Source organism: Lolium perenne, chromosome 7 (assembly GCF_019359855.2).
Source record: "Lolium perenne isolate Kyuss_39 chromosome 7, Kyuss_2.0, whole genome shotgun sequence".
Classification (NCBI taxonomy): domain Eukaryota; kingdom Viridiplantae; phylum Streptophyta; class Magnoliopsida; order Poales; family Poaceae; genus Lolium; species Lolium perenne.
Window position 1 is genome coordinate 259,599,298 of NC_067250.2, and position 23,617 is coordinate 259,622,914.

Sequence of the window (23,617 nt, forward strand, 5' to 3'; positions counted from 1 at the left end):
TCCAAGTAAAGCACATAAGATGTGATGGAATAAAAATATAGTTTCACTAGAGGAACCTGATAATGTTGTCGATGAAGAAGGGGATGCCTTGGGCATCCCCAATCTTAGATGCTTGAGTCTTCTTGAAATATGCAGGGATGAACCACGGGGGCATCTCCAAGCTTAGAGCTTTCACTCTCCTTGATCATATTGTATCATCCTCCTCTCTTGATCCTTGAAAACTTCCTCCACACCAAACTCAAAACAAACTCATTAGAGGGTTAGTGCATAATCAAAAATTCACATGTTCAGAGGTGACATAATCATTCTTAACACTTCTGTACATTGCACAAAGCTACTGAAAGTTAATGGAATAAAGAAATTCATCAAAAGCAAAACAGGCAATGCGAAATAAAAGGCAGAATCTGTCAAAACAGAACAGTCCATAAAGATGAATTTTTTAGGTGCACCAGACTTGCTCAAATGAAAATGCTCAAATTTAATGAAAGTTGCGTACATATCTGAGGATCACTCACGTAAATTGGCAGATTTTTCTGAGTTACCTACAGAGAACACTGCCCAAATTTGTGACAGAAAGAAATCTGTTTCTGCACAGTAATCCAAATCTAGTATGAACCTTACTATCAAAGACTTTACTTGGCACAATGATACGTCTCCGACGTATCGATAATTTCTTATGTTCCATGCCACATTATTGATGATATCTACATGTTTTATGCATACTTTATGTCATATTTATGCGTTTTCCGGAACTAACCTATTGACGAGATGCCGAAGGGCCAGTTGCTGTTTTCTGCTGTTTTTGGTTTCAGAAATCCTAGTAAGGAAATATTCTCGGAATCGGACGAAATCAACGCCCAGCATCTTAGAATCCCCGGAAGCATCCAGAACACCCGAGAGTCGCCAGAGGGGGCCACATGGGCCCCAGGAGGGTGGCCGGCGCGGCCCAGGCCCTGGCCGCGCCGCCTTACCCCCTCGCCGCCTCTTCGACCCTCTGACGCCGCCTCTTCACCTATATAAAGGTCCTCGACCTAAAACCTCGATACGGAAAAGCCACGGTACGAGAAACCTTCCAGAGCCGCCGCCATCGCGAAGCCAAGATCTGGGGGACAGGAGTCTCTGTTCCGACACGCCGCCGGGACGGGGAAGTGCCCCCGGAAGGCTCCTCCATCGACACCACCGCCATCTCCATCACCGCTGTTGTCTCCCATGAGGAGGGAGTAGTTCTCCATCGAGGCTCGGGGCTGTACCGGTAGCTATGTGGTTAATCTCTCTCCTATGTACCTCAATACAATGATCTCATGAGCTGCCTTACATGATTAAGATTCATATGAGTTTTGTATCACTATTCATCTATGTGCTACTCTAGTGATGTTATTAAAGTATTCTATTCCTCCTGCATGGTGTAAAGGTGGCAGTGTGTGCATCATGTAGTACTTGGCGTAGTTTATGATTGTGATCTCTTGTAGATTATGAAGTTAACTATTACTATGATGGTATTGATGTGATCTATTTGGTTATGTTGATCTATCTTGCACTCTAAGGTTATTTAAATATGAACATTGAATATTGTGGAGCTTGTTAACTCCGGCATTGAGGGTTCGTGTAATCCTACGAAATGGTGTTCATCATCCAACAAGAGTGTAGAGTCTAGCATTTATTTATTCTGTTATGTGATCAATGTTGAGAGTGTCCACTAGTGAAAGTATGATCCCTAGGCCTTGTTCCTAAATACTGCTATCGCTGCTTGTTTACTGTTTTACTGCGTTTCTACTGCCTGCAATATTACCACCATCAACTACACGCCAGCAAGCACTTTTCTGGCGCCGTTGCTACTGCTCATATTTATTCATACCACCTGTATTTCACTATCTCTTCGCCGAACTAGTGCACCTATTAGGTGTGTTGGGGACACAAGAGACTTCTTGCTTTGTGGTTGCAGGGTTGCATGAGAGGGATATCTTTGACCTCTTCCTCCCTGAGATCGATAAACCTTGGGTGATCCACTTAAGGGAAACTTGCTGCTGTTCTACAAACCTCTGCTCTTGGAGGCCCAACACTGTCTACAAGAATAGAAGCTCCCGTAGACATCAAGTACTTTTCTGGCGCCGTTGCCGGGGAGGAAAGGTAAAAGGCACTCATACTCCGGTTCCAGGTAACAGTACTTTTCTGGCGCCATTGTGTGTGTGCTCGAAGCTATTTCCTTTAGATCCTGCAATTGCATCTTTTTGTTTCTTGTTTACACTAGTTAGGCATAATGGAAAACAACAAAAATATGAGAGATCTTTATGAACTTTATCTTGAATTAGGACATGATGTGTTTGAAGAGAGAATTAAAAAACCCATGGAACTTTATATGCATGCTAATGAGAATGTTATTAATATGAATGCTTTGAACACTATTGTTGCTAATGCTATGGAAAATTCTAAGCTTGGGGAAGCTGGTTTTGATGAGCATGATATTTTTAGTCCCCCAAGCATTGAGGAGAAAATTTACTTTGATGATACTTTGCCTCCTATTTATGATGATTATAATGATAGTAGCCTTTTGGTGCCACTTACTATGGAGGGTAAATTTGATTATGATTACAATATGCCTCCTATATTTGATGATAGCTACTTTGTTGAATTTGCTCCCACTATTACTAATAAAATTGATTATGCTTATGTGGAGAGTAATAATTTTATGCATGAGACTCATGATAAGAATGCTTTATGTGACAGTTATATTGTTGAGTTTGCCCATGATGCTACTGAAAGTTATTATGAGAGAGGAAAATATGGTTGTAGAAATTTTCATGTTACTAAAACACCTCTCTATGTGCTGAAATTTTTGAAGCTACACTTGTTTTATCTTCCTATGCTTGTCACTTTGCTCTTCATGAACTTGTTTATTTACAAGATTCCTATGCATAGGAAGCATGTTAGACTTAAATGTGTTTTGAATTTGCTTCTTGATGCTCTCTTTTGCTTCAAATACTATTTCTTGCGAGTGCATCATTAAAACTGCTGAGCCCATCTTAATGGCTATAAAGAAAGAACTTCTTGGGAGATAACCCATGTGTTTATTTTGCTACAGTACTTTGTTTTATATTTGTGTCTTGGAAGTTGTCAATACTGTAGCAACCTCTCCTTATCTTAGTTTTTTTGAATTGTTGTGCCAAGTAAAGTCTTTGATAGCAAGGTTGATACTAGATTTGGATTACTGCGCAGAAACAGATTTCTTGCTGTCACGAATCTGGGCAAAATTCTCTGTAGGTAACTCAGAAAATTCTGCCAATTTACGTGAGTGATCCTCAGATGTGTACGCAACTTTCATTCAATTTGAGCATTTTCATTTGAGCAAGTATAGTGCCTCAATAAAATTCATCTTTACGGACTGTTCTGTTTTGACAGATTCTGCATTTTATTTCGCATTGCTTCTTTTGCTATGCTGGATGGATTTCTTTGTTCCATTGACTTCCAGTAGCTTTGGGCAATGTCCAGAAGTGTTAAGAATGATTGTGTCACCTCTGAACATGTGAATTTTTGATTATGCACTAACCCTCTAATGAGTTTGTTTCGAGTTTGGTGTGGAGGAAGTTTTCAAGGGTCAAGAGAGGAGGATGATATACTACGATCAAGGAGAGTGAAAAGTCTAAGCTTGGGGATGCCCCGGTGGTTCATCCCTGCATATTTCAAGAAGACTCAAGCATCTAAGCTTGGGGATGCCCAAGGCATCCCCTTCTTCATCGACAAATTATCAGGTTCCTTCTCTTGAAACTATATTTTTATTCGGTCACATCTTATGTACTTTACTTGGAGCGTCTGTGTGCTTTTGTTTTAGTTTTTGTTTGAATAAATGCTTGTGTGGGAGAGAGACACGCTCCGCTGGTTCATATGAACACATGTGTTCTTAGTTTTTAATGTTCATGGCGAAGGTTGAAACTGCTTCGTTAATTGTTATATGGTTGGAAACAGAAAATGCTACATGTAGTAATTGGTATGATGTCTTGAATAATTTGATACTTGGCAATTGTTGTGCTCATGTTTAAGCTCTTGCATCATGTACTTTGCACCTATTAATGAAGAAATACATAGAGCTTGCTAAAATTTGGTTTGCATATTCGGTCTCTCTAAAGTCTAGATAATTTCTAGTAAAGAGTTTGAACAACACGGAAGACGGTGTAGAGTCTTATAATGTTTACAATATGTCTTTTATGTGAGTTTTGCGGCACCGGTTCATCCTTGTGTTTGTTTCAAATAAACCTTGCTAGCCTAGCCTTGTATCGAGAGGGAATACTTCTCATGCATCCAAAATCCTTGAGCCAACCACTATGCCATTTGTGTCCACCATACCTACCTACTACATGGTATTTCTCCGCCATTCCAAAGTAAATTGCTTGAGTGCTACCTTTAAACAATTCAAAATTTATTACCTCTGATTTGTGTCAATGTTTTACAGCTCATGAGGAAGTATGTGGTGTGTATCTTTCAATCTTGTTGGGCAACTTTCACCAATGGACTAGTGGCTTCATCCGGTTATCCAATAATTTTGCAAAAAGAGCTGGCAATGGGATTCCCAGTCCCAAATTAATTAACAAAAAAAATAGACACTCCTCCATGGTATGTGATTGTTGGACGGCACCCGAAGGATTCGGTTAGCCATGGCTTGAGAAAGCAAATGTGGGGAGGAGTGTCATCATAATAAAACTAAAATAAAAAGGCACTCCTTCATGGTATGAGATTGTTGGCAGGCACCCGAGGATTCGGTTAGCCATGGTTTGTGAAAGAAAGGTTGGAAGGAGTGCCACCCAAAAATAAAATAAAATGGGAGCCGCTCTTTGAAAGTTTGTCTGGCAAGGGGGTCAGAGTGCCCGCTACCATTCGTTGACAACAACAAACACCTCTCAAAACTTTACTTTTATGCTCTCTTTATGCTTTCAAAACCAAAGCTCTAGCACAAATATAGCAATCGATGCTTTCCTCTTTGAAGGGCCATTCTTTTACTTTTATGTTGAGTCAGTTCACCTATTTCTCTCCACCTCAAGAAGCAAACACTTGTGTGAACTGTGCATTGATTCCTACATACTTGCATATTGCACTTGTTATATTACTTTGCATTGACAACTATCCATGAGATATACATCTTACGAGTTGAAAGCAACCGTTGAAACTTAATCTTCCTTTGTGTTGCTTCAATACCTTTACTATGAATTATTGCTTTATGAGTTAACTCTTATGCAAGACTTATTGATGCTTGTCTTGAAGTACTATTCATGAAAAGTCTTTGCTATATGATTCATTTGTTTACTCATGTCATTTACCATTGTTTTGATCGCTGTATTCATTACATATGCTTACAATAGTATGATCAAGGTTATGATGGCATGTCACTCCAGAAATTATCTTTTTTATCGTTTACCTGCTCGGGACGAGCAGAAACTAAGCTTGGGGATGCTGATACGTCTCCGACGTATCGATAATTTCTTATGTTCCATGCCACATTATTGATGAGATCTACATGTTTTATGCATACTTTATGTCATATTTATGCGTTTTCCGGAACTAACCTATTGACGAGATGCCGAAGGGCCAGTTGCTGTTTTCTGCTGTTTTTGGTTTCAGAAATCCTAGTAAGGAAATATTCTCGGAATCGGACGAAATCAACGCCCAGCATCTTAGAATCCCCGGAAGCATCCAGAACACCCGAGAGTCGCCAGAGGGGGGCCACATGGGCCCCAGGAGGGTGGCCGGTGCGGCCCAGGCCCTGGCCGCGCCGCCTTACCCCCTCGCCGCCTCTTCGACCCTCTGACGCCGCCTCTTCGCCTATATAAAGGTCCTCGACCTAAAACCTCGATACGGAAAAGCCACGGTACGAGAAACCTTCCAGAGCCGCCGCCATCGCGAAGCCAAGATCTAGGGGACAGGAGTCTCTGTTCCGGCACGCCACCGGGACGGGGAAGTGCCCCCGGAAGGCTCCTCCATCGACACCACCGCCATCTCCATCACCGCTGCTGTCTCCCATGAGGAGGGAGTAGTTCTCCATCGAGGCTCGGGGCTGTACCGGTAGCTATGTGGTTAATCTCTCTCCTATGTACCTCAATACAATGATCTCATGAGCTGCCTTACATGATTGAGATTCATATGAGTTTTGTATCACTATTCATCTATGTGCTACTCTAGTGATGTTATTAAAGTATTCTATTCCTCCTGCATGGTGTAAAGGTGGCAGTGTGTGCATCATGTAGTACTTGGCGTAGTTTATGATTGTGATCTCTTGTAGATTATGAAGTTAACTATTACTATGATGGTATTGATGTGATCTATTTGGTTATGTTGATCTATCTTGCACTCTAAGGTTATTTAAATATGAACATTGAATATTGTGGAGCTTGTTAACTCCGGCATTGAGGGTTCGTGTAATCCTACGCAATGGTGTTCATCATCCAACAAGAGTGTAGAGTCTAGCATTTATTTATTCTGTTATGTGATCAATGTTGAGAGTGTCCACTAGTGAAAGTATGATCCCTAGGCCTTGTTCCTAAATACTGCTATCGCTGCTTGTTTACTGTTTCTTTTGCGTTTCTATCGCTGCAATATTACCACCATCAACTACACGCCAGCAAGCACTTTTCTGGCGCCGTTGCTACTGCTCATATTTATTCATACCACCTTATTTCACTATCTCTTCGCCGAACTAGTGCACCTATTAGGTGTGTTGGGGACACAAGAGACTTCTTGCTTTGTGGTTGCAGGGTTGCATGAGAGGGATATCTTTGACCTCTTCCTCCCTGAGATCGATAAACCTTGGGTGATCCACTTAAGGGAAACTTGCTGCTGTTCTACAAACATCTGCTCTTGGAGGCCCAACACTGTCTACAAGAATAAAAGCTCCCGTAGACATCACACAACAATGCAATAAAACAAAGATAAGAAGAGGTTGCTACAGTAGTAACAACTTCCAAGACTATTATATAAAACAAAAGTGCAGAAGTAAAATAATGGGTTGTCTCCCATAAGCGCTTTTCTTTATAGCCATTAAGATGGGCTCAGTAATTTTAATGATGCTCTCGCAAGAAATAAGAGTTGAAGCAAAAGAGAGCATCAAAATCAAATAAGAAACACTTTTAAGTCTAACCCACTTCATATGAAAAGGAATATTGTACACAAATAAATTCATGAAGAACAAAGTGACAAGCATAGGAAGAGAAAACACAAGTAACTTCAAAATTTTCAGCATATAGAGAGGTGTTTTAGTAACATGAAAACTTCTACAACCATATTTTCCTCTCTCATAATAATTTCCAGTAGCATCATGAACAAACTCAACAATATAACTATCACATAAAGCATTCTTATCATGAGTCTCATGCATAAAATAATTACTACTCCCAACATAAGCATAGTCATTCTTATTAATTGTAGTGGGAGCAAATTCAACAAAGTAGCTATCATTTTTATTCTCATCAAATATAGGAGGCATAGTATAATCATAATAACCTTTATCCTCCATAGTAGGTGGCACCAAAATACCACTATCATCATAAATGGGAGGCAAAGTATCATCAAAGTAAATTTTCTCCTCCATGCTTGGGGGACTAAAAATATCATGCTCATCAAAATCAGCTTCCCCAAGCTTAAATTCTTCCATAGCATTAGCAATAATAGTGTTCAAAGAGTTCATGCTAATAACATTGCTACAACTATTTTTCAAACAAAATTCCATGGATTTTTTTAATTTTCTCTTCAAACACCTCATGTCCTAACTCAAGATAAATACTATAAAGATCTCTAATATTTTTGTTGTTTTCCATTAAGCCTAACTAGTGAAATCACACAACTTAGTGTTCTCAGGAGTATTCATTTTAACAGTAGTAAAAAAAGAAGTAAAGAAAAATAGATAAAGTAAATGCAAGTAATTAATTTTTTGTGTTTTTTATATAGAGAACAAACAAAGCAGTAAATAAGGTAAAGTAAAGCAAGACAAAAACAAAGTAAAGAGATTGGAAGTGGAAGACTCCCCTTGCAGCGTGTCTTGATCTCCCCGGCAACGGCGCCAGAAAAAGAGCTTGATACGCGTACAGTCCGTTGGGAACCCCAAGAGGAAGGTGTGATGCGTACAGCAGCAAGTTTTCGCTCAGTAAGAAACCAAGGTTTATCGAACCAGTAGGAGCTAAGAAGCACGTTGAAGGTTGATGGTGGCGGAGTGTAGTGCGGCGCAACACCAGGGATTCCGGCGCCAACATGGAACCTGCACAACACAACCAAAATACTTTGCCCCAATGTGACAGTGAGGTTGTCAATCTCACCGGCTTGCTATAACAAAGGATTAGATGTATAGTGTGGATGATGATGTTTGCGGAGAACAGTAAGAACAAGTATTGCAGTAGATTGTATTCGATGTAAAGAATGGACCGGGGTCCATAGTTCACTAGTGGTGTCTCTCCGATAAGAAATAGCATGTTGGGTGAACAAATTATAGTTGGGCAATTGACAAATAAAGATGGCATGACAATGCACATACATATTATGATGAGTAGTGTGAGATTCAATTGGGCATTACGACAAAGTACATAGACCGCTATCCAGCATGCATCTATGCCTAAAAAGTCCATCTTCGGGTAGCATCCACACCCCTTCCAGTATTAAGTTGCAAACAACAGACAATTGCATTAAGTATGGTGTGTAATGTAATCAACACAAATATCCGTAGACAAAGTATTGATGTTTTATCCCTAGTGGCAACAGCACATCCACAACCTTAGAACTTTCTGTCACTGTCCCAGATTTAATGGAGGCGTGAACCCACTATCGAGCATAAATACTCCCTCTTGGAGTTACAAGTAACGACTTGGCCAGAGCCTCTACTAATAACGGAGAGCATGCAAGATCATAAACAACACATATATGATAGATTGATAATCAACATAACATAGTATTCCATATTCATCGGATCCCAACAAACGCAACATGTAGCATTACAAATAGATGATCTTGATCATGTTAGGCAGCTCACAAGATCCAACAATGATAGCACAATGAGGAGAAGACGACCATCTAGCTACTGCTATGGACCCATAGTCCAGGGGTGAACTACTCACACATCAATCCGGAGGCGACCATGGCGGTGAAGAGTCCTCCAGGAGATGATTCCCCTCTCCGGCAGGGTGCCGGAGGTGATCTCCTGAATACCCCGAGATGGGATTGGCGGCGGCGTCTCTGGAAGGTTTTCCGTATCGTGGCTCTCGGTACTGGGGTTATCTCGACGAAGGCTATATGTAGGCGGAAGGGTAGGTCAGGGGGCGTCACGAGGGGCCCACACGCTAGGGCGGCGCGTCCCCAGCCTTGGCCGCGCGGCCCTGGTGTGTCGCCACCTCGTGGCCCCACTTCGTATCTCCTCCGGTCTTCTGGAAGCTTCGTGGAAAAATAAGACCCTGGGCGTTGATTTCGTCCAATTCCGAGAATATTTCCTTACTAGGATTTCTGAAACCAAAAACAGCAGAAAACAGCAACTGGCTCTTCGGCATCTCGTTAATAGGTTAGTGCCGGAAAATGCATAAATATGACATAAAGTATGTATAAAACATGTGTGTATCATCAATAAAGTAGCATGGAACATAAGAAATTATAGATACATTGGAGACGTATCAATATGTTACCGTCCTTGGTGCCCATTATATTTGTGCACGCATGGATCAAGCACCATAGGGCTGGTAGTACTTGTATACTAGAAGGGGGAAGTTCTGCCGGAGTGACAGAAACCTAAGGACGCGAACCGGATAGTTTCATGTATGGGAGTAAGAGGACCATTTACTTAAGGCTATGGTTGGGGAAACCTTAATGCTTGCTAGTATTTACGGATGTTTGCTAGCAAGCCAATCATATAGTACTTGTAATCCCGAAGGGAGAGCATGTATATTTAGCCTCTCCTACATAGAAAGTTGCATCGAAGACATTGAACCCAAGATCTTCACTAATTGATCTTGGACAAAGCCACCACTATTACCACCGCCTTTCCACACTCATGGTACTGTTAGTTTAGTTTGTTTTATTGCTGCAGCACTAACATTTATTCCGTGTCTTTTATTGTTCTGCAAAGTCACCTCTCATACCCGTTATCGCTCTAGTTTTATTTCCTAGATATTGCAAACGCTTAGTGTGCGTAGAGTTGTATCAGTGGTTGATAGAACTTGAGAGAATGTTTATCCTATCTTTAGCTCCTCGTTGGGTTCGACACTCTTACTTATCGAAAAGGCTACACACGATCCTGAGTTGATACGTCCAAAACGTATCTACTTTTCCGAACACTTTTGCTATTGTTTTGCCTCTAATTTGTGTATTTTGGATACAACTAACATGGACTAACGCTGTTTTCAGCAGAATTGCCCTGGTGTCTCGTTTTTGTGCAGAAACTCAACTTTCAGGAAAATCCCCGGGATTAATTCCAATGGGCCTATTTTCACAGAAGAATAACGGAGCCAGAAGACCAGAAGGAGGGGGGCCACGAGGCAGCCACCCCACCAGGCGGCGCGGCAGGCCCCTGGGCCGCGCCGGCCTATGGTGGCGGCGCCTCGGGCAGCCCCAGGTGCCCCCCTCTGGACTACTTAAGGGCTTCGACCTAAAAACGCACAGGGGGTTAGAAGAAATCACCATAAGCCATCCAGAACACCGCCGCCATCGCGAAACTCCGTCTCGGGACCAGAAACTCCGTTTTGGCACTCCGCCGGGACGGAGAATTGGAGGAGATCATCGCCATCATCACCACCGACGCTTCTCCATCGACCAGCCATGTTTCCCCCATCCATGTGTGAGTAATTCCCCCGTTGTAGGCTGAAGGGGATGGTAGGGATTGGATGAGATTGGTCATGTAATAGCATAAGATTGATAGGGCATAGTGCCTAGTGTCCGTAATTGGTACTTTGATGATATTGTTGCAACTTGTTATGCTTAATGCTTGTCACTAGGGCCCGAGTGCCATGATCTCAGATCTGAACATGTTATTATTTTATCATGATATTCATTGCTTTATGATCTTACCTGCAAGTTGTATACACATATTGCTGTCCGGAACCAATGGCCCCGAAGTGACAGAAATCGGGACAACCGGAGGGGAAGGCGGTGATATGAGGATCACATGTGTTCACGGAGTGTTAATGCTTTGCTCCGATGCTCTATTAAAAGGAGTACCTTAATATCCAATAGATTCCCTAGAGGCCCGGCTGCCACCGGCTGGTAGGACAAAAGATGTTGTGCAAGTTTCTCATTGCGAGCACGTACGACTAAATATGGAACACATGCTATGTTTTTTAGTACTTGGATACTGTTTTATTACTATCTGCAAATGCCCTACTTTGATTGTTACATGATTTCTCTCATCCATGCAGCGCCCGTTCATCCATCCATGTGCCTACAGTATTTTAATCCTGTTGTTTACTATAATCATTACTGCTGTCTTTGTTACACTACTGCTGATATTTCACTACTGCTACTGCTATACAACTGTTGCTACTGATAAACTCTTGCGAGCAAATCTGTTTCCAGGTGCAGCTGAATTGACAACTCCGCTGTTAAGGCTTACAAATATTCTTTGGCTCCCCTTCTGTCGAATCAATAAATTGGGTTTTACTTCCCGCGAAGACTGTTGCGATCCCCTATACTTGTGGATCATCAAGACTATTTTCTTTGTTGATACGTCGCAAACGTATCTATAATTTTTGATGTTCCGTGCTTGTTTTACATCAATTACTATATGTTTTAAGGGACTAACCTATTAATAGTTGTAAAAGTGCACAAGTTCTTGGTTTCAACTTTGTTGTGCAAGAAATAGGCAAATATGGAAGGAAATAGCTCATTATGGTGAAATCTGGAATTTCCCGGAATCTGTCCCTGCTGAACACTTTTCAAAGATCGCTTCGAAACTCCATCAAAACGACGTCCAATGGAAAAGTCGTAAACTACAAACTTATAGAGAATTTCAAGCCGAACAATTCGGACATCTTATTCGTCTAGAACGGACAACGGATGCATCCGGCAGAGCAGAATTACTGCAGAGGTTCGTGCAGTCTCAGGACTCCGAAAGTTGGTGACGTATTTAACACAAACTCTTTCCATACCTGGATATTTCGGCCCAGCCACGAGTTGTGAGGCTCATGAAGGACAGAGGGGAGTCCTAGGAAGGTTCTAGAGGTGCCCAAGAGCCTTTGGATCAAAGGGGCATCCATCCCATGGCCTAGATTGCATCTCCAACACTATATATTGATGAGAAACCCTATTTTTTGAGGCCCCCAAGCATTGTCACGAAAATCCTCCTCCTTGGCAGCAGCCAAGGAGGGGGAAACACTCATCTACACCAGCACCAACTCAAGGAAGAAGAAGGCTAAGGGGCGGCGCTCCCCCATGATGCCGGCGGCGGGGAAGAAGTCCCCCGTGCCGCCGCCGGCGCCGCCCACGCCTCCCGGCGCTCCTCGCTGAGCCCTCCAACGTCTTCACCGCCATCTCCATCACCAACTCCTCATTGTATTCAGTGGTACATCCTCTCACAAACCTCTGTACCGCCCTATGTAAACATGGTGTTTGATGCTATAAGTTATAATCCTATAATCTATGTCATGTTGCCATAGTTTATTTGTTCTTTGATTGATTGGTTGTTTCTCTTTGGTTCATTAGAGTTGTATGTTGATATGTTACCATTCTTGGTGCCCATTATATTTGTGCACGCATGGATCAAGCACCATAGGGCTGGTAGTACTTGTATACTAGAAGGGGGAAGTTCTGCCGGAGTGACAGAAACCTAAGGACGCGAACCGGATAGTTGCATGTATGGGAGTAAGAGGACCATTTACTTAAGGCTATGGTTGGGGAAACCTTAATGCTTGCTAGTATTTACGGATGTTTGCTAGCAAGCCAATCATATAGTACTTGTAATCCCGAAGGGAGAGCATGTATATTTAGCCTCTCCTACATAGAAAGCTGCATCGAAGACATTGAACCCAAGATCTTCACTAATTGATCTTGGACAAAGCCACCACTATTACCATCGCCTTTCCACACTCATGGTACTGTTAGTTTAGTTTGTTTTATTGCTGCAGCACTAACATTTATTCCGTGTATTTTATTGTTCTGCAAAGTCACCTCTCATACCTGTTATCGCTCTAGTTTTATTTCCTAGATATTGCAAACGCTTAGTGTGCGTAGAGTTGTATCAGTGGTTGATAGAACTTGAGAGAATGTTTATCCTACCTTTAGCTCCTCGTTGGGTTCCTTACTTATCGAAAAGGCTACACACGATCCCCTATACTTGTGGGACATCAATGCCTAATAGGGCTAAGGATATGTTTCTTTGTTATGGCGGTGACCAAGAGCTCGTTGTAACCAGTTATACCGATGCAAGTTGGAACACTGATCCTGATGACTCTAAGTCTCAGTCTGGGTATGTGTTTATACTGCAGTAAGGTGGAGTAGTTCCAAGCAGTGCACGGTGGCGAAGTCTTCAACTGAATCCGAATATATAGCGGCTTCGGAGGCTTCATCGTAAGCGGTATGGATGAAGAGGTTCATTGTTGAGCTTGGTGTGGTTCCTAGTACATTGGACCCGTTAGTCATTTATTGTGATAACACAGGTGCCATCGCCAATGCACAAGAACCAAGGTCACACAAGAAGCTAAGGCATATCAAGCTGCGTTTTCATTCGATTCACGAGTACATCGAAGATGGTCAAGTAGAGATTTGCAAAGTACACAAAGATCTGAATGTGGCAGATCCGTTGACTAAAGCTCTCCCTAGGGCAAAGCATGACCAACACCAGAAAGCCATGGGTGTTAGGTACCTTACAGTGTAATCTAGATTATTGACTCTAGTGCAAGTGGAAGACTATTGGAGATATGCCCAAGAGGCAATAATAAAGTGGTTATTATAATATCTTTGTGTTTATGATAAATGTTTGCATATCATGCTATAATTGTATTAACCGAAACATTAATACATGTGTGTTATGTAAACAACAAGGAGTCCCTAGTAAGCCTCTTGTATAACTAGCTTGTTGATTAATAGATGATCATGGTTTCGTGATCATGAACATTGGATGTCATTAATAACAAGGTTATGTCATTAGATGAATGATATAATGGAAACACACCCAAATAATCGTAGCATAAGATCAATTCATTAATTTGCTATAAGCTTTCGATACATAATTATCTAGTCCTTCGACCATGAGATCATGTAAATCACTTACACCGGAAGGATGCTTTGATTACATCAAACGCCATTGCGTAAATGGGTGGTTATAAAGATGTGATTAAGTATTCGGAAAGTGTGAGTTGAGGCATATGGATCAATAGTGGGATTTGTCCATCCCGATGACGGATAGATACACTCTGGGCCCTCTCGGTGGAACGTCGTCTGATTAGCTTGCAAGCATGTGATTAGATCACAAGAGATGACATACCACGATACGAGTAAAGAGTACTTGTCGGAGACGAGGTTGAACAAGGTATTGAGATACCGATGATCGAACCTCGGATAAGTAAAGTATCGTGTGACAAAGGGAATCGGTATCGTATGTAAATGGTTCAATCGATCACTAAGTTATCGTTGAATATGTGGGAGCCATTATGGATCTCCAGATCCCGCTATTGGTTATTGCTCGGAGAGGAGTCTCGACCATGTCTGCATAGTTCACAAACCGTAGGGTCACGTGATTAAGGTTCGATGTCGCATAAGTAGATTCGGAATGTGAGATGGAGACCGAATTTTGTTCGGAGTCTCAGATGGGTTCCAGGACATCACGATGAGGTCCGGAATGGTCCGGAGAATAAGATTCATATAAGGGAAGTTAACTTCTAGGTTTCGAAAAAGTTCGGGATTTTTCCGGTGGAAGACCGGAAAGGTTCTAGAAGGTTCCGGAGGTCCCACCAGTGGGCCCACGACCCTAGGAGGCCTAGCATGGGCCGAGGGGATGCTCCCTAGCCTAATGGGCCAGGGGCACATGCCCCCCAAGGTTCCGCCGGCCAAACAAACCCTAGGGGGGTCAACTTGGGGGGAAGATTTCCCTCTTCCCCCACTTGGCCGTCGGCCCCCAACCCTAGATGGGAAAGGGAGGCCACCCCAACCGACCTGGCCCCCTATATAAAGAGGGGAGGGGGTGGCCGGCCACTTCACCCCTTGATCAAACCCTGGCCGCCCCCCTCTCTCCCTCCACCATATTGATGTTCCGGCTTGGCGAAGCCCTGCAGCTTTTCTCCTCCACCACCACCATGTAACGCCCCAACTTTTGCAACCTTGTTTAGTGTCCAGAATGCAAAAATCAGGGGGAACAAAAACTTTTTAAGTTTTTCTTGTGTTGGCATGTGTTTGATTGAAATGTTGTCTAACTTTGTTTGATGAGTGTTGTTTGTTGAATATTGTTAAGTGGAGTACCTCAACCCACATCTTCTTGTCTCGAGAAAATACTCATGCTATGGTCACTCTTGCATTACTTTAATCTACTCTCCTCAAAAGTATTTGAACTTTTTGACACAACACAAAACCCCTCTTGTTTTGTCTTTTGACTCAAAGTCTTAATTCAACAGGTCTTGACAAAAATCTTTTCTTTTAAATTGGCTATGGCCACATAGATCATTGTTTTACAATAGGGGTTTCTAAAATTATTGTTGACACAAAGTATTTGCCAAATGGCATACTCTTACTTTGTGAGACTTTAAAATTTTCTAAAAGCTTTTATATGCAGTTTTGATTTCCAAAATTAAAATGGAGTGATCCATATTTTATTCTAATTCTACTATGGATCATCCTACTCTTCTAAAAACCCTCTCTCATCTAAAGGTTTTTAATTAAACTTCTTACCTATTTGAAATCAAGTAAGAGTCATAGTCACCAAAAATAATTAGAGGACTATTTGATCGGTGATCAAATATCCTTGACATTTTTCTTGCCACTAATACATCTCATTGATCTATCATTGGACATCATCACTCCATCTATTCATGATCTTGTTAAATGACCTTTGATCAACAAAGGATTAATATCCAGTTGCATCTCTACCTCTCCTAGATCATCCAACTTGGCCAAACCATCTTATGTCTTGATGGCCTACTACATATCATCTTGTCTTGCTCCGACTCTTTGAACCTAATCCTTAGGGAAAAAAAAAATCATCAATGAAGATCAATACTATGACCCTTGGTGATGATCCAAAAAAAAAAAATTTAAATATGAAGGTTCCCTCCAATTTCCTAAAAACTCTAAACCTTTTCTATTTTGACTACTAAAATATTTCTATTCTTTGCCATACTATTTTCAAAGCCTTTCCTCTAATAAAAATAGGAAATGTTGCTGATATGTTGTATCACATCATTTCCATTTCAAACTAATTTGTAGAAAACTATTTTCTTTATCCTATTTTCCTATTTACCAAAATGCATGTTAATGGTATATAGGTTTATTTGTTTTATATAGTTATCAAAGATTTTGGGAAAAGTCTACTAGGCATTGTTATGCAAGTATATTTTATTTCTAAATAGTATCTTGTCTTATTAAAATTTTCAAAGGCTATCTTGATTTTATTTCATTCAAATTTTGATCAACTATGTTTTACCGATCAAAACACTACTTTTTTTAAAAGTTTTTAAATGGCATCTTCTCCACCACAACCTCAACTCTATGGTCTATTTCCATTCATCAAGCACCACATTGATCTTCTTTTCAACGTTATCATGTGGACCAACCCCAAACATTTGATCAAGTATCAATATGATCCGTATGAACAATTGATCTCTATTCCACCCCAAGCTTTTCAAAAGTAGTCCAAACACCACCAAAGCCATCTTAGGCCACATCCATCATCCGCACCCCATCCTGGCCGAGCTGGTGTGGGTTTTGACATCTCTCTCCTTGTCTCTTTTTTTTTTGCTTTGCATGGAGAGGGAACCAACCATGCCATGCCATGCCATGGGCGTGTGCCCATATCTCTCTCTCCCCCTCCCTCATACCTTTGGCCATTCATTGAGCTGCACCACACCAGCACCCCAACCCTCTCTCTGGTCGTCCACCACTCTAGCCCTATCCCCCTTCTCTTTGTTTGCTAGTAATTGGAAGGAAGGAGATGGGAGAATGAGTACACATGCATGTGCATATCGAAATCTTGGAGAGATCCTTGCAGCAGCCCCTCTCTTCACACCCAGCCTGTACCTGCAAGACTCTATGACCCTTCACGCCCTATTCCTCCTTTTGGAAGCAACCCTAGCTAGCCCTAGTCCCTCCTCTCTCTCACTTTCTCTCGGTGGACACCAAGAAGTGGACAACAACAATGCGACCTCCCCTGCTCGAGCAGCTGCGCCAGGAGGCTCCTCTCGGACCCCTCTTTTCATCTCGCTCAGTCCCGAGGCCAGTACCGCACCAAAATTTCCCCCACGAGCATGCCAACCAGATGGTCACCGCGCCTTTGGCATGCCGTTGCGTTCCCGACAACTATCTCCTCTCCTACCTTTTCCAAGGTGGTAAACCTGCATGTCACGCCACATTAGGCCCCTGATTCTCCTCCTCGACCTCTAGTCTCATCCGTGCCCGAGAAATCGCTGTCGAACACCTGCAGCCTGTCTCAAACGTCGCCTCACGGTGACCATTATGGCACGCGCCTGTCCCTATCTTCGGTTGCACAGCACCTGCTGCACGACCCCTTGCACGAAGCCGCCGCCCATCCGCCCAATCGCGTTCCCGCGCAGCTCGCCGTTGATCCCGTGCTCACTGTCCACGGTGCACCGTCGCCTGTCTTTATAACTCGACTCAACCCGCTGCTCTACTGTTGGCTCGCCACAATCTTCCATCCATCCTCCTAGACACCCCAGTTGAACCGTGAACTGCTCGTTCCCTCCCTGGTCCACGTAGAAGCCGAGCTGAAGCTGTTCCGTCCGTCGCTCGCCGTGGCCGTTGTTGCCGTCTCACCCCGTCGTCTCTCTTCGTTGATCTCGTCACCTCCCTCTCTTATTTACCTCATATCCATCTCCTCCTTGACAGGAACTCGACCCTAGGTCGCCGCCTCGCCGGCGTCGAGCCGATGTCCGTGCTGCCGAGAAGGACGTCTTCGTCCGCGCGGACGGTCTGGAGTTTCGCCCTCATATACGAGGCGCCAGGAGGGACCGCGTCGAGCTCCTGCATCCCCTCATCCGTCTCTGACCCTCGCCGAAGCGCCAGAGGAGGCTGGCGCCGTTGAGCCATCGCTGCCGTGTCCGTCTCGGCGCCGCACTCGCCGTTGTCCGCTTCATCGTCCAGGGCCGGCGCTGCACGTCCAAGCCAAGCGAGCAAGGCCTCCGTTCACCCTCCGCAACATCCGTCACCTTCTCGCCGTCGTTCTCGAACCCCATGGGTGAGCGCCGCGTTTTCTCCGCCTCCCCTCCGATGCATGCATCGCGGCGGCGCCGTTTCTCCCTGGGCGTGGACGACTCCCGACGGAGTTGCGTGCATGCATGCACGTCCGCGCGAGCTAGGCACGGCCAGCCGGGCCAAGCTGGGCCACGCACCTGCTGGCCAGCTCGCGCACGCGTGCCGTCGCCCAGACAGGCCGGGCCACTCCGGGTCCCTCAGCCTCAGATGCTTAGGCCCAAATCCCCTACCACCCCTTTTTCTGTGATTAATTCCTTCAGATCTGGTGCTCTAGCTTTAAATTCACCAAAAATTCCTCAAACATGCATTCCTCTTGATTCCAATTATTGTGTGCCCCTAAACAAAGTTCTAATCAAATAGAATTGCATTCATGTCATTTTCTGAGATGAACATCTACTGAGAATTATTTTTCTGAAATGTTGCTTAAGTAGTGTTTAATTATTTGTGGGAGCTATGTTTATCTTTTTGTAGTGGGGTAAATTTTGATAGAAAGTATATCTCAGTGGCTTATTTTTGGCATAGGTTAGAGTAGCAGGATCATCCTGGACTTTGTGTGGTTTAGAAACCTAAATCTGACCAGTAGGTTCTTTCATGAATTTTAATTTGAAGAATAAAAATAGTTTGGCAGCAAAACAAAGTTTCTCTGGTAGATATCATGTTAGGGTATGTACAGGTAAAGGGAATTATTTTTGTGACTATTATTTCATTTCTGGGGATTTTATAACCAAAATAGGGTGCCTTTTTAGTATAAAAATTGTGTAAATTATTGTATAGATCAGAAAAATACCAAACCAATTTTGGTAGTTCATAGTTGATAGTACCGATCCAGTGGAATGGTTGTTTATGGTTTTATATGATCTGATACATGTGTGCCTTGAAAGTGGATTGCTCTAGTTTCGGCTTTGTTAAAATCTTTGAAATTAATTGAAAACTTATTTGTGTATGATTCCAGTGCAAGTGTGTTCTACATGTTAATAGTTTCCAGTAGAGATGCTGCATGTATTTTTGTGACTCACAGAAAAATTTAGGCCAATTATTTGGTCCCTAGATCATTTCTGGTTTTATAAAAATCATAACTACTGTTTAAAAAAAAACCCAAATTGAGTGAATCCAATTTCTGTAGATTTATAAAGTCAAGCTTTACTATATGCGATTTTACCAAAAAAAAAATTGTGTGTGCATTGATCTAGAGTGGCTTGTTAATGTGGTGTTGATTGCTTATTTTACCCTAGGGAAATTGAGTTGCTTTTGTTAAGATGTTTATAATAAACTTTGGCACCAGCGTGGTTTCCAAAAATCTTTACCTACTAGTACCAATGTGTATTATATCCTGGTGTGGTGCAAATCCTTTGTATCCAATAGATGTTGTTGAGGTCTTTTCTAGCAATGATAGAAATAGTTCTTTTATAATAGAACCCCCCTCTTGCACTGGGTACTTTTTTTTTATTTGGTGTGTTTAGGGTCACTGATTGAGTGCTTTGCTGCTCGTCTTGTGTGTGAGTGGTTAATCCTATGGCTATGTATTGATTGTTCGCCGTTTTTTTTGCGACGTTAGAATGCGAACACTATCGGAGAGGAAGGAGCAGCTATTGGTGAGGATCTCGAAGAGTAAGTAAGAGCAGAGGTTCGTGAAGAAGAAGTACAGGGACAAATAGCCAACCAAGGCAAGCCACCTCTTGATGCATACCTTATCCTAATTGTCTTACTCTTGCATTATTACAGGTTTTATAAATTGCATGTCTTTTATTATTTATGTGAGTGGTTATAGCCACTCGGATTTTTACTATTCCACCCTTACGGGTGCTGCCCCTCATTGATACCTATTGGAAAATCCTGGTAGCGATTTGGTGCTTAACACCTTATTCTCTCTTTGTCGCCACTTTTCAAATAAAATTTGGACTATAGGTTGGGAGCCCTTTGGAAAAGGAATTTTGAAAAGGTTTTAAAGAAAATGAGTTCTTTGAAAACCTTGGAATGGGGCAACCCTGTCCAAGTGGAAATTTTATGAAAAGATTTTGAGAAAGATAGTGCTGAAGGAAAAATGAGGAACTTATGTTTTCGAAAACCTTTGTTGACTGCGTACACAACCGGATCTAGCCAGTACAACCACATTACCCTTTAGTGGGACGGGGCGTAGCGTAGTAGTTTGTCTCGCCTTAGTTTGAGTCCTGCAAGTGTAGTGGCAGTCCGACCATGGACGCTTCGACCGGGGTTCTTCCCAAGAGAAGGGACGCAACCCATTTGCCTTTTCAGGTACGCGGGGTACAACTTATGAGCTCCCATTGAAAGATGCCGAAGTGGTTGGATGGCATTCCGGAGGGTCGGGTGTCGGGGACTTTGCAACTCCTGGGTAAACGGCATCCCGGACTCTGGTGTTGGGAGGTACAACTCATTCGGCATGTCTTAGACTAAGGCGAGCAAGCGAAAAACTACGATCAGTTATCCGAGCCTCGCGTTTTGGCGCTTGGTGAACCAGGGATGATCCCGGCGGATTTATCGAATCTTGTGGGGAAAGTGTACAACCTCTGCAGAGCGTAAATCTATTCGAATAGCTGTGTCCGCGGTTATGGACGTGGGAAAGGTGGTGCGGAGTATCAAAGAAAGATTTTGTTTTTATAAAAGAGTTTTCCACAAGAGTTTTGGAATAGTACCTGGGAGGTACGGAAAAGTGCCAGTGGGACTGGCGGAGATGTACCTGGGAGGTACGGTGGAAAGTTAGAAATGTGTTTTGGTCATGTTGAGATGACCGGAAAGAAAAATGGGTCACCCTTACCTATTAGTCTTCGAAAGGAAACTTGTCTTCAAAAAGGTTTTCAACAAAGATATAGATGTGTCATATTCTCGAGAGAAACTAACTCTCACTCCTTGTAACCGTAGAATAGTGCCTGTTCCTTGCTACTGCCAAATTGCATATCCTTTACTTCTCTCTAAGGTGGTTTGCGAGTACAATTCATAATGTACTCATGGCTTTGTCCCTGGCTATTTACTTGGCCAGACTTGGTGGAATCCGACAGATGAAGAAGGAGTCGACGACGTCTATGCGAGCTAGGAACGTCTTCCCAGTCAGTTGCCTGTAGGGTTATGGCATGACTTGGGCCATGCGAACGCTTTCGTCTGAAGTATTTCCGCTGTGTGATTGTTGATCTCCTGCCATTGCGGCTCTTATGTAAGTGTTGGTCATGTGACCTGTTGTAATATTTTTATTCGGTAATGTAATGGATGATGTATTTGATACCAGTTCGGTTATGCTTTCACGACACACTGATCATGGGATCGTGAATGTGTATGCATAACGGTTGTTTCGGACAGCTAGTCCGGGCCCCACACACCACCACGCCGTCGTACTACTGGGATTCCGAGGAGATCTACCACACCTCCGCTGCCCACTGGAACGGGGAGAGGACGGACTTCATCGACACCGTACGCACGACCGAGTACGGAAGTGCTGCCGGATTGCAGCACGGACGATCGACTACATCAACAACGAGATTAATCTCGTAGGCTTTGGAATCTTCGAGGGTTAGTCTCGCAATCTTCTCGTTGCTTAGATCTTGGTAGATTAGATCTTGCTTCTTGCTAGATTGGATCTTAGTTTTTGTTCATGTTCACGGTAGAAATTTTTTGTTTTCCATGCAACGAACCCATCACCTTTTTCGTCGGAGATGGCCGGCCGGTTGTGGCGGATCTCTTGATCTCACATTTAGGCCTGGCAACGAGTTGAGGAGGCGTGATTTCAAGTGGAAACCGAGCTTCGACTACCATCATGGTGGGCAATGGCGGCTTACTTATGTCACTACCTTGTTGAAGGCATCCCCGCAGCTTGCTAATCACTCATGCTACTCTAGAGAAAACCCTAAAAATCTCTTAGATCAAATGACAGCGACGCTCGACGCTCCCTCTTGAGGGCATTTTTTTATTGGAGAAGCTGCCGAATGGTGGAGGTAGGAGGTGGAGTGGAGTGCTTCTACCACACCGACGATGGAGAGTCTTGCCCGCTGGGCCTCGATGGCGGTTCTGTTTTGTTGTACTCGCATAGGGTGGGCGCGTTGTCTGTCGCCATGGTAGCGTCGATGGTAGGACTCGCAGGGGTTATGCGGATCTTTGCTCGGAAGATGGACCAACGGTTGATGGCGGTGACAACTTCTTTGGCGCGGCATGAGACGCTTGCTATGAGTCTGCTAGACCAGATGAGCACTCTTGTTTCACTTAGTAGGTGTCTTGGGGTATTCAATGTTTTTGAATCCTAGTTGATGGGAGGTTTTCGTGTTTCCAGGGAATGAGTCCTTGTTGATATGATCCTCTCCCATTGCCGTGCTTGGTAGGTGTTGAGTGGTGGCTTCGGATTTTTATTGATGTACGATCTTTTGTTGGACCATTGTTGAATAAATAAAAATGGTTGTATGCATCTTTGATGGGCCTCCTTGGCCGGTTGGCCCTTTACTCAAGCAGGTTTGATTGCATGAAGCCTGTCTGGAATGGCAAATCCTATACACCGACTAGGTCGGTGTGTACGGCATGCCGCACACCCCTGTCAGCATAGGGCCCGGTCCATTTTGGCCTTTTTTTCTTTTTTTGTTTCTATTTATTTTCTCTTTCTTTTTTGTTTCTTTTTCCTGTTTTTTGCTTCGTTTTTTCCTTTCCTTTTTTTCCAAATTCGTAAAACATTCAAATTTAAAAAATGTTCAATTTTGAAAACTGTTCAAACTTTAAAATTGTTCAAAACTAAAAAAGATTCAAATTTGAAAAAATTTCAAATCTAAAAATTGTTCAAAGTTAAAAAATTGTTCGTATTCGAAAAATGTTCATATTAGAAAAATGTTCATATTCGAAAAATGTTCAAATTTAAAATATGTTCATGTTCCTAAAATTTTAAATTTTAAATAAAATTCAAAAAATGTTCAAATTTGAAAATTGTTTTAAATGAATATTGTTTTAAAAAAAATGAAAACTATATTTTTCGTAAAAAAATGTCATAAAAATTAAAACATTCAGATTTTAAAACAAACGAATTTTAAAAATATTTCTGCTTTTTAAAAAACGAAAATATATAAACAGAAAAGAAAAAAGAATAAGAAAATTACCTGATGGGCTGCGGCCCACTATACAACCGCCGGGTCGGTGTATAGCACCTCCTGTCTAGAATAGCAAAGCACGACTATTCTATGCAAATGCAATTTCAGAACCGGATCCAAATTCTTCACTTGGTGGGTGATGCAAAACAAAATGTGCTCAGAGCAGACGATCTAGAGCACAAGGG

The 23,617-nt window shown here is 42.7% G+C and overlaps 1 long non-coding RNA gene across 1 annotated transcript; it reads left to right on the plus strand.

The window, feature by feature from the left end:
* The first annotated feature begins 17,549 nt into the window (after positions 1-17,549).
* LOC139833452 (uncharacterized) lies at positions 17,550-21,597 on the plus strand. Its single transcript, XR_011749253.1, has 3 exons — positions 17,550-18,343; positions 19,916-20,024; positions 21,356-21,597. It is a non-coding gene; the product is annotated as an uncharacterized lncRNA (long non-coding RNA).
* The last annotated feature ends 2,020 nt before the right edge of the window (positions 21,598-23,617 follow it).